The 10,188-nt window shown below is 37.9% G+C and overlaps 1 non-coding gene across 1 annotated transcript; it reads left to right on the plus strand.

Annotated features, from left to right (window-relative positions):
• Positions 1-8,062: 8,062 nt before the first annotated feature.
• LOC112699786 (small nucleolar RNA R71) lies at positions 8,063-8,166 on the plus strand. The gene has a single exon (XR_003152724.1). It is a non-coding gene; the product is annotated as a small nucleolar RNA R71 (small nucleolar RNA).
• The last annotated feature ends 2,022 nt before the right edge of the window (positions 8,167-10,188 follow it).

Raw genomic sequence — 10,188 nt, forward strand, 5'->3', positions numbered from 1 at the left:
CCATGTTGATGGTGAGGATGATATTGATTATATATAATGATGGTTGATTGGAAATGGTGTTGTTGGAAATTGGGATGAGGAAGAATATATGACATGATAATGTGTTTGAAATCGGGTTATTTGATTGAGATGGGTTAAAATGGTGGGATGGTGATTTGTGAATTAGATAAAAATGTTAATGTATGAGTTGAGGAGGCTTGAGGTTGATTTTTGGTATGTTTTGGTTGATTGTAAAAAGGGTTGGAATTGGTTTGTTTTGAAAGTGGCACTTTGTGGTTTTGTATGAAAATGTGAATTTTGGGCATACTTTGATGGGGCATAACTTGGACTCCGGATTCCCGATTTGTGCCAAACATGTTTAGAAATGAAATTAGATCTAGGATGTATATGCCGATCGAAGAACGGGTGAAAATGGTTTGAAACAGAGAAGTTTTGCCCGTCGGAAGATTGGGGTTTGAAACTGTGAATTCTGCAACTTTTAACTTAGTAAAATTTTTGGCAGAATGCACTCCCACGCGTAAGCGTGGTCGACGTGCACGTGTCATTTTCACTACCCACGCATGTGCCTAGCCGACGCGTACGCGTCGATGTGCTGCTCCAATTGCCCAGCCAAATTCCCGAGAGTTGTGCGAGACTTACGCTGGCTTTGTGCGTGGGGCAGAAAACGCACCCATGCATACGTGTGGCTGACGCGCGGGCGTCACTTGGCTTTTCTCCCATCCATGCGTATGCGTGGGCGATGCATACGCGTCACTATAATTTTTTGGCTTTCCACGCGTGCGCACGCGTAACCCTGCTTTCACTCAAAGGTTAATTTTTGTGTTTTCAAAGCCAAATTTCATATTTCTAAGCCTCCGATCTCACCCCTTATGTCTTAAATTATTACGATATGCCTAGTAGTGGAAAAGGAGCTAGGGAATGTGGTAACTTGTGAATGAATAAATGAGAGAATTAATGATCAATGATGATCGAAGAGGATTGTATGAGATACGGAGGATGGCGGTGGAAGTGCTTCATGTGCCATGAGCCGAAGGGCTGTATTTGTTAATGAATTGGATGGTTATGGATTGAATTATGAGTCGGATGGCTGAGTTATTGCCGAATTACGGCAGAGCTATTATTGAATTATGGCTGAGTATGATTGCATATATGCTTATTGAATGAAATGTGAATGTTGCACTACCACTATCTGAGATACGGGCTTCCCTGGAAGAAAGCCGTGGCTAGCCACCACGTGCTCCAGGTGGAGACTCGATACTCTACTGACCCTATGTCGTAAGTGTGGCCTGACATTGTGAAAGTTCCGGATGAGTGACGAACGAATTTTTGTGTGGTCTAGAATTCACAAATAAAAGCTCGTTGAAAGTATAGCTTCTAAACCAACAAGAATCCTTTCATACAAAAAATTGTTGGTCACAAGTAACAAAACCTAATAAAAAATAAATCGAAGAATTCAAACCTCGTGTCATCTCTCAAGGAATTGCAGGAAAGTCTGCTTATAATTGGTTATAGAAATTGTATCTTTTGGGGTTTTTTAAGATAAGAAGCAAGAATAGTAAATGGTAATGAAAATCAAATAATAAAGAGGTCTTTGCAAGGTTTCGTGGTCAAGGATCTCTATCCTTATCACTAACCACAACATGAGAATTGCCAAGGATCAATCATATTAAGTCATCCTCTAACTAGTAGTAAAGGAAAGTTAAATGAGCTATATCATTCCAAGTCCATAAGTCCTAGCTCTCCACCAATTCAATTAGTGAGAACTAGATTTAATGGCTCCCAATTATCAATTACTTGGACATTAGTAACTCAAGGGTCCCCCAGTTACCATCCCAAGCCAAGAACATAAAAGTCTAATTTGAGATCCTCCCAAGCATTTTGTCAAACACTTGGAAGACACAAAACAAAAGCATAGAAAATTAATACGAGAATATTAAATCCAAGCAATCAATTGAAAGCATCAATACACAAATTGAAGAAAGCAATCATAAATATAAAATACCTCAAATTGCATTAAATAAAAAATCAAATCTAACATGAGAATTCCTAAACTAAATAAATCAACAAGGGAAATCAATAAACTAGAATGCTAAGACAAATAAAAGTAGAAGAGAAATCCTAAAACCTAAAACCTAGAGAGAGGAGAGAGCCTCTCTCTCTAAAAACTACATCTAAAACCTAAAGTGTGAATAATGAGAAGTGTCTGAATGAATCTTTCATTCCTCCACTATACAGCCTCTAATCTGTGTTTTCTGGGTCGAAACTTGGCCCAAAAACTTGGTGGACGAAATTGTGATTCCCTTTTTTCTTGTAATTGGATTTATAAAAGATGTATACTCTGAGGGCATTGTTTATTTTCTTCACAATCTCGTTCAACTAACCAGCAAGTGTACTGGGTCGTCCAAGTAATAACCTTACGTGAGTAAGGGTCGAATCCACAGAGATTGTTGGTATGAAGCAAGCTATGGTCACCTTGCAAATCTCAGTCAGGCAGAAAAAAGAGGAATTGTAATTATAATAAATAAAAAGGAATAATAAAAGGGATAGAAGACTTATGCAGATTCATTGGTAGGAATTTCAGATAAGCGGATGGAGATGCTGTAGAGCCCAAGGACGCCTGCTCTCCTACTGCTTCTACTCAATCCTTCTTACTCCTTTCCATGGCAAGCTTTGTATAGGGGTTCACCATCAACTGTGGCTACTTTCATTCCTCACGGGGAAATAACCTGTGCGGCTGTCACTCGCACAGCTAACCAGTCTGGAGGCATCACCCATGGCTGATGGCTACATCCCATCCTCGCAGTGAAAACTATGCTAACGCACTCTGTCACAGTACGGCTAATCACCGGTTGGTTCCCGCTCCTACTGGAATAGAATCCCTCTTTTGCGTCTGTCACCAACGCCCAGCAGGTTAAAGTTTGAAGCACGTCACGGTCATTCATGATCGGAATCCTACTCGGAACACCACAGACAAGGTTGGACTTTCCGGACTCCCAGGATCCTACTCAGAACACCACAGACAAGGTTGGACTTTCCGGATCCAGATGAATGCCGCCAACTATCTAACTTATACCACGAAGATTCTGTTGGGGAATCTAAGAGATACGCATTCAAGCTCTGTTGCATGTAGAACGGACATGGTTGTCAATCACGTACATTCATAATTGAGAATGATAATGAGGGTAATCTGACTCATCACATTCATCATGTTCTTGGGTACGAATGAATATCTTGGAATAAGAATAAAAGAGAATTGAATAAAAGAAGATAGAATTTTATTAATACTTGAGGTACAGCAGAGCTCCACACCCTTAATCTATGGTGTGCAGAAACTCCACCGTTGAAAATACATAAGCAAAGAGTTCAGGCATGGCCGAATGGCCAGCCCTCTCTAACGTGATCAATGATCCCCTAAGATGAAGAATAAAACAAAACTGAGATCAAAGATGAGATCAAAGATGAGATCAAAGATGAAACGTGGTCAAAAGACATCTAATACAATAGATAAATGTCCTATATATACCAGACTAGCTACTAGGGTTTACATGAGTAAGTAATTGATGCATAAATTCACTTCCGGGGCCCACTTGGTGTATGCTTGGGCTGAGCTTGATTAATCCACGAGCTGAGGCTTCTCTTGGAGTTGAACTCTGAGTTTTGACGTGTTTTGGGCGTTCAACTCCGGATCATGACGTTTTTCTGGCGTTTTACTCCAGACAGCAGCGTGTACTTGGCGTTCAACGCCAAGGTACGTCGTCATTCTTCGAATAAAGTATAGACTATTATATATTGCTGGAAAGCCCTGGATGTCTACTTTCCAACGCCGTTGAGAGCGCGCCAATTCGAGTTCTGTAGCTCCAGAAAATCCATTTCGAGTGCAAGGAGGTCAGATTCCAACAGCATCAGCAGTCCTTTTGTCAGCCTTCTTCAGAGTTTTGCTCAAATCCCTCAATTTCAGTCAGAATTTACCTGAAATCACAGAAAAACACACAAACTCATAGTGAAGTCCAGAAATGTGAATTTAACATAAAAACTAATGAAAACATCCCTAAAAGTAGCTCAAACTTACTAAAAACTATCTAAAAACAATGCCAAAAAGCGTATAAATTATCCGCTCATCACAACACCAAACTTAAATTGTTGCTTGTCCCCAAGCAACTGAAAATCAAATAGGATAAAAGAAGAGAATATACTATAAATTCCAGAATATCAATGAATATTAATTTAATTACATGAGCGGGACTTGTAGCTTTTTGCTTCTGAACAGTTTTGGCATCTCACTTTTTCCTTTGAAGTTCAGAGTGATTGGCATCTCTAGGAACTTAGAATTTTGGATAGTATTATTGACTTTCCTAGTTAAGCATGTTGATTCTTGAACACAGCTACTCATGAGTCTTGGCTGTGGCCCTAAGCACTTTGTCTTCCAGTATTACCACCGGATACACAAATGCCACAGACATATAACTGGGTGAACCTTTTCAGATTGTGACTCAGCTTTGCTAGAGTCCCCAGTTAGTGGTGTCCAGAGCTCTTAAGCACACTCTTTTGCTTTGGATCACGACTTTAACCATTCAGTCTCAAGCTTTTCACTTGGACCTTCATGACACAAGCACATGGTTAGGGACAGCTTGATTTAGCCGCTTAGGCCTGGATTTTAGTTCCTTGGGCCCTCCTATCCATTGATGCTCAAAGCCTTGGATCCTTTTTACCCTTGCCTTTTGGTTTTAAGGGCTATTGGCTTTTTCTACTGCTCCTTCTTTTTTCTTTCTCAATTTTTTGCCATTTTTTTTTCGCAAGCTTCCTTTTTCACTGCTTTCTCTTGCTTCAAGAATCAATTTCATGATTTTTTTCAGATCATCAATAACATTTCTCTTTGTTCATCATTCTTTCAAGAGCCAACAATTTTAACACTCATAAACAACAATATCAAAAGACATATGCACTGTTCAAGCATTCATTCAGAAAACAAAAAGTATTGTCACCACATCAATATAATTAAATTAAATTCAATAATAATTTCGAAAATTATGTACTTCTTGTTCTTTTGAATTAAAACATTTTTCATTTAAGAGAGGTGAAAGACTAATGGATTTTATTCATAGCTTTAAGGCATGGTTACACACTAATGATCATGAAGTAGAGACACAAAACATAGATAAACATAATACTTAAAAACCGAAAACAAAAAGAAATAAAGAACAAGGAATGAATCCACCTCTAGTGGCGTCTTCTTCTTGAAGGACCAATGATGTTCTTCAACTCTTCTATGTCCCTTCCTTGCCTTTGTTGCTCCTCCCTCATTGCTTTTTGATCTTCTCTTATTTCTTGGAGAATGATGGAGTGCTCATGATGTTCCACCCTTAATTGCTTCCAATGTTTGTGTGGAGGACAATTTATCCTCTGAGGTATCTCAGGGATCTCTTGATTTGCAGCCACATGTTCTACCACTGAGCTATGACGGCTTATATTTTTACCATCTCCCAAGACTCAGAGGTGGAAGCTTTTGTCTTCCCTTTGAGGTTTCTCTGGCCTTAGGTGCCATTAATGGTAATGGAAAAGCAAAAAAAGCTATGCTTTTACCACACCAAACTTAGAAAATTGCTCGCCCTCGAGCAAGAGAAGAAAGAAAAGAGGAAGAAGAAGAAGAAGAAAATGGAGGTGAGTGAGGGGAGATGGATTCGGCTATATGGGTGGGATAGGGTGGGAAATTGAATTTGAAATTTTTTTTGAGGGTAGGTGGGATTTATGGGGAAGAGGAGGTTGATGTGAATGGTGAATGGGGTAATTGGGAAGAGGAATTGAAAATGAGATTTGGATTAGGAGAGTGTGATTAGGATTAAAAGAAAAGGTAGGTGGGGATCCTGTGGGGTCCACAGATCCTGAGGTGAAAAGAAATACCATTCCTTCACCATATAGGCATGTAAATTGCCTCCATGCATCATTCTGGCGTTCAAACGCCCATTGGTGCATGTTCTGGGCGTTAAACGCCCATGTAATGCATGTTTCTGGCATTGAACGCCAGTTTCATGCTTGTTTCTGGCGTTCAGCGCCAGTTTGTCCTCTCTGTGCACCATCCTGGCGTTTAACGCCAGGTTGTTGCTTGTTTTGGGCGTTCAGCGCCAGAGTGGTGCTTTGTTCTGGCGTTGAACGCCGGCCAGATGCACCTTCTGGGCGTTGAACGCCAGCCTGTGCGTCCTCCAGGGTGAAAAATTTTTTTCTTCTGTTTTTGACTCTGTTTTTAATTTTTTTGATTTTTTTCGTGACTTCTCATGATCATGTACCTAATTAAACACAAAAATAACAAAGAAACAAAATAAAATAAAATTAGATAAATAAAATTGGGTTGCCTCCCAACAAGCGCTTCTTTAATGTCAATAGCTTGACAGTGGTTCTCATGGAGCCACAAGGTGATCAGGTCAATGTTAGTGTGGTCCCAACACCAAACTTAGAGTTTGGATATGGGGTTTGAACACCAAACTTAGAGTTTGACTGTGTGGGTTCTTCTTGACTCTGAACTGAGAGAAGCTCTTCATGCTTACTCTCCTCTGTCACAGAGGGATGGCCATGTGCCTTAAACACAAGGTAGTCCCCATTTAATTGAAGGACTAACTCACCTCTGTTGACATCTATCACAGCTCCTGCTGTGGCTAGGAAAGGTCTTCCTAGGATGATGCATTCATCATCTTCCTTCCTAGTGTCTAGGATTATGAAATCAGCAGGGATGTAAAGGCCTTCAACCTTTACTAGCACGTCCTCTACTATTCCATAAGCTTGTCTCATGGACTTGTCTGCCAATTGTAATGAGAACAAGGCAGGTTGTACCTCAATGATCCCCAGCTTCTCCATTACAGAGAGTGGCATAAGATTTATCCCTGACCCTAGATCACATAGAGCTTTGAAAAAGCTCATGGTGCCAATGGTACAAGGTATTAAGAACTTGCTAGGATCTTGTTTCTTTTGAGGTAGAGTTTTCTGAATCCAAGTATCTAGTTCACTAATGAGCAAGGGAGGTTCATTTTCCCAAGTCTCATTACCAAACAGCTTGGCATTCAGCTTCATGATAGCTCCTAAGTATTGAGCAACTTGCTCTCCAGTTACATCTTCATCCTCTTCAGACGATGAATATTCTTCAGAGCTCATGAATGGCAGAAGGAGATTTAATGGAATCTCTATGGTCTCTAGATGAGCCTCAGATTCCTCTAGATCCTTAATAGGAAACTCCTTCTTGCTTGATGGACGTCCCAGGAGGTCTTCCTCACTAGGATTTTCGTCCTCCTCCTCCTTGATGCATTCGGCCATGTTGACTAAGTTAATGGCTTTGCACTCTCCTTTTGGATTCTCTTCTGTATTACTTGGGAGAATACTGGGAGGAGTTTCAATAACTTTCTTACTCAGCTGACCCACTTGTGCCTCCAAATTTCTAATGGAGGATCTGGTTTCATTCATGAAACTGAAAGTGGCCTTTGACAGATCAGATACTATATTGGCTAAATTAGAATTATTTTGATCAGAGTTCTCTGTCTGTTGCTGAGAAGATGATGGATATGGCTTACTATTATTCAGCCTATTGCGTCCACCATTATTAAAGCCTTGTTGAGGCTTTTGTTGATCCTTCCAGGAGAAATTTGGATGATTTCTCCATGATGGGTTATAGGTGTTTCCATAAGGTTCACCCATGTAATTCACCTCTGCCATGGCAGGGTTCTCAGGATCATAAGCTTCTTCAGAAGCTGCCTCTCTAGTACTGTCGGATGCATGTTGCAGTCCATTCAGATTTTGAGAGATCATGTTGACTTGTTGAGTCAACACTTTGTTCTGAGCCAATATGGCATTCAGAGCATCAATTTCAAGAACTCCTTTCTTCTGAGGTATCCCATTATTCACGGAATTCCTTTCAGAGGTATACATGAACTGGTTGTTTGCAACCATGTCAATGAGTTCTTGAGCCTCTTCAGGCGTTTTCTTCAGGTGAATAGATCCACCTGCAGAATGGTCCAGTGACATTTTCGAAAATTCAGAGAGACCATAATAGAATATATCTAACCTGGTCCATTCTGAAAACATGTCAGATGGACATCTTTTGGTCAGCTGCTTGTATCTCTCCCAAGCTTCATAGAGGGATTCACCATCTTTTTGTTTGAAGGTTTGAACATCCATTCTCAGCTTGCTCAGCTTTTGAGGAGGAAAGAATTTATCCAAGAAGGCAGTGACCAGCTTATCCCAGGAGTCCAGGCTATCCTTAGGTTGTGAATCCAACCATATTCTAGCTCAGTCTCTTACAGCAAAAGGGAAAAGCATGAGTCTGTAGACTTCAGGATCAACTCCATTCGTCTTTACAGTCTCACAGATCTGCAAGAACTCAGTTAAGAACTGATAAGGATCTTCAGATGGAAGTCCATAAAACTTGCAGTTTTGTTGCATTAATGCAACTAGTTGAGGCTTAAGCTCAAAGTTATTGGCTCCAATGGCAGGAATGGAGATGCTTCTTCCATCAAACTTAGACGTTGGCTTTGTGAAGTCACCAAGCATTCTCCTTGCATTATTATTATTATTATTTTCGGCTGCCATCTCCTTCTCTTGTTCGAAAATTTCTGAAAGGTTACCTTTAGAATAATTTAATTTAGCTTCTCTTAATTTTCTCTTCAGAGTCCTTTCAGGTTCTGGATCAAATTCAACAAGAGTGCCTTTTTCCCTGTTCCTGCTCATATGAAAGAGAAGAAAACAAGAAAAGAAAGAGGAATCCTCTATGTCACAGTATAGAGATTCCTTTATGTTAGTAGAAGAAGAAGGGGGTAGAAGAATGAAGAAGGATGAATTCGGATTTTTGGATGAGGTGAGGTGAAGAGAAGTGTTGGTAATTAAATAATTAAATAGAATAAGAAAAGAAAGGGAGAATTTTGAAAATAATTTTTGAAAAAGGAGTTAGTAATTTTCGAAAATTAGAGATAAGATAAGATTAAAACTAAAATTTAAAACAATTAATTAATTAAAAAGAAATTTTGAAAAAGGGATGAGATATTTTCGAAAATTAGAGATGGAAAAGTAGTTAGGTGGTTTTGAAAAAGATAAGAAACAAACAAAAAGTTAGTTAGTTGATTGAAAAAGATTTGAAATCAAATTTAAAAAGATAAGAAGATAAGAAGTTAGATAAGATATTTTGAAATCAAATTTTGAAAAAGATAAGATAAAAGATAAGATAAAAATTTTAATAAAAAGATATTTTGAAAAAGATTTAATTTTAAAATTGACTTAACTAACAAGAAACTACAAGATAAGATTCTAGAACTTAAAGATTGAACCTTTCTTAACAAGAAAGTAACAAACTTCAAATTTTTGAACCAATCACATTAATTGTTAGCTAATTTTCGAAAATTTGATATAAAGATAAGAAAAAGATTTTGAAAATATTTTGAAAAAGATTTTTGAAATTTTCGAAATTTATAAAAAAATGAAAAAGATATGATTTTTGAAAAAGATTTTGAAAAGATAAGATTTTTAAAATTGAAATTTTGTCTTGACTTGTAAGAAACAACTAATTTTTGAAAATTTTTGACCAAGTCAATCCCAAAATTTCGAAATTTTGGAGGGAAATATGGAAAAGATATTTTTTTTTTATTTTTGAAATTTTAAAGAAAAACACAAAAATGACCCAAAACATGAAAATTTTGGATCAAGACACAAGATGCATGCAAGAATGCTATGAATGTCAAGATGAACACCAAGAACACTTTGAAGATCATGATGAACATCAAGAACATTATTTTGAAAAATTTTTGATGCAAAGAAAACATGCAAGACACCAAACTTAGAAATTTTTAATGCATGGAAAATATGAATGCAAAAATGCACATGAAAAACAACAAACAACACAAAATAAGAATTCATCAAGATCAAACAAGAAGACTTGTCAAGAACAACTTGAAGATCATGAAGAACACTATGAATGCATGAGATTTTCGAAAATTGCAAGAAAAATTTTTAAAAGCATGCAATTGACACCAAACTTAAAAATTAACACAAGACTCAAACAAGAAACACAAAATATTTTTTATTTTTATGATTTTCTAATTTTTTTGTATTTTTATTAATTTTTTTCGAAAATATAGTTTGGAAAAACGAAAAATAAAAGAAAAATTTTGAAAAAGATTTTTGAAAAGAAAATTACCTAATCTGAGCAACAAGATGAAA

Source organism: Arachis hypogaea, chromosome 6 (genome assembly GCF_003086295.3).
Source record: "Arachis hypogaea cultivar Tifrunner chromosome 6, arahy.Tifrunner.gnm2.J5K5, whole genome shotgun sequence".
Lineage (NCBI taxonomy): Eukaryota > Viridiplantae > Streptophyta > Magnoliopsida > Fabales > Fabaceae > Arachis > Arachis hypogaea.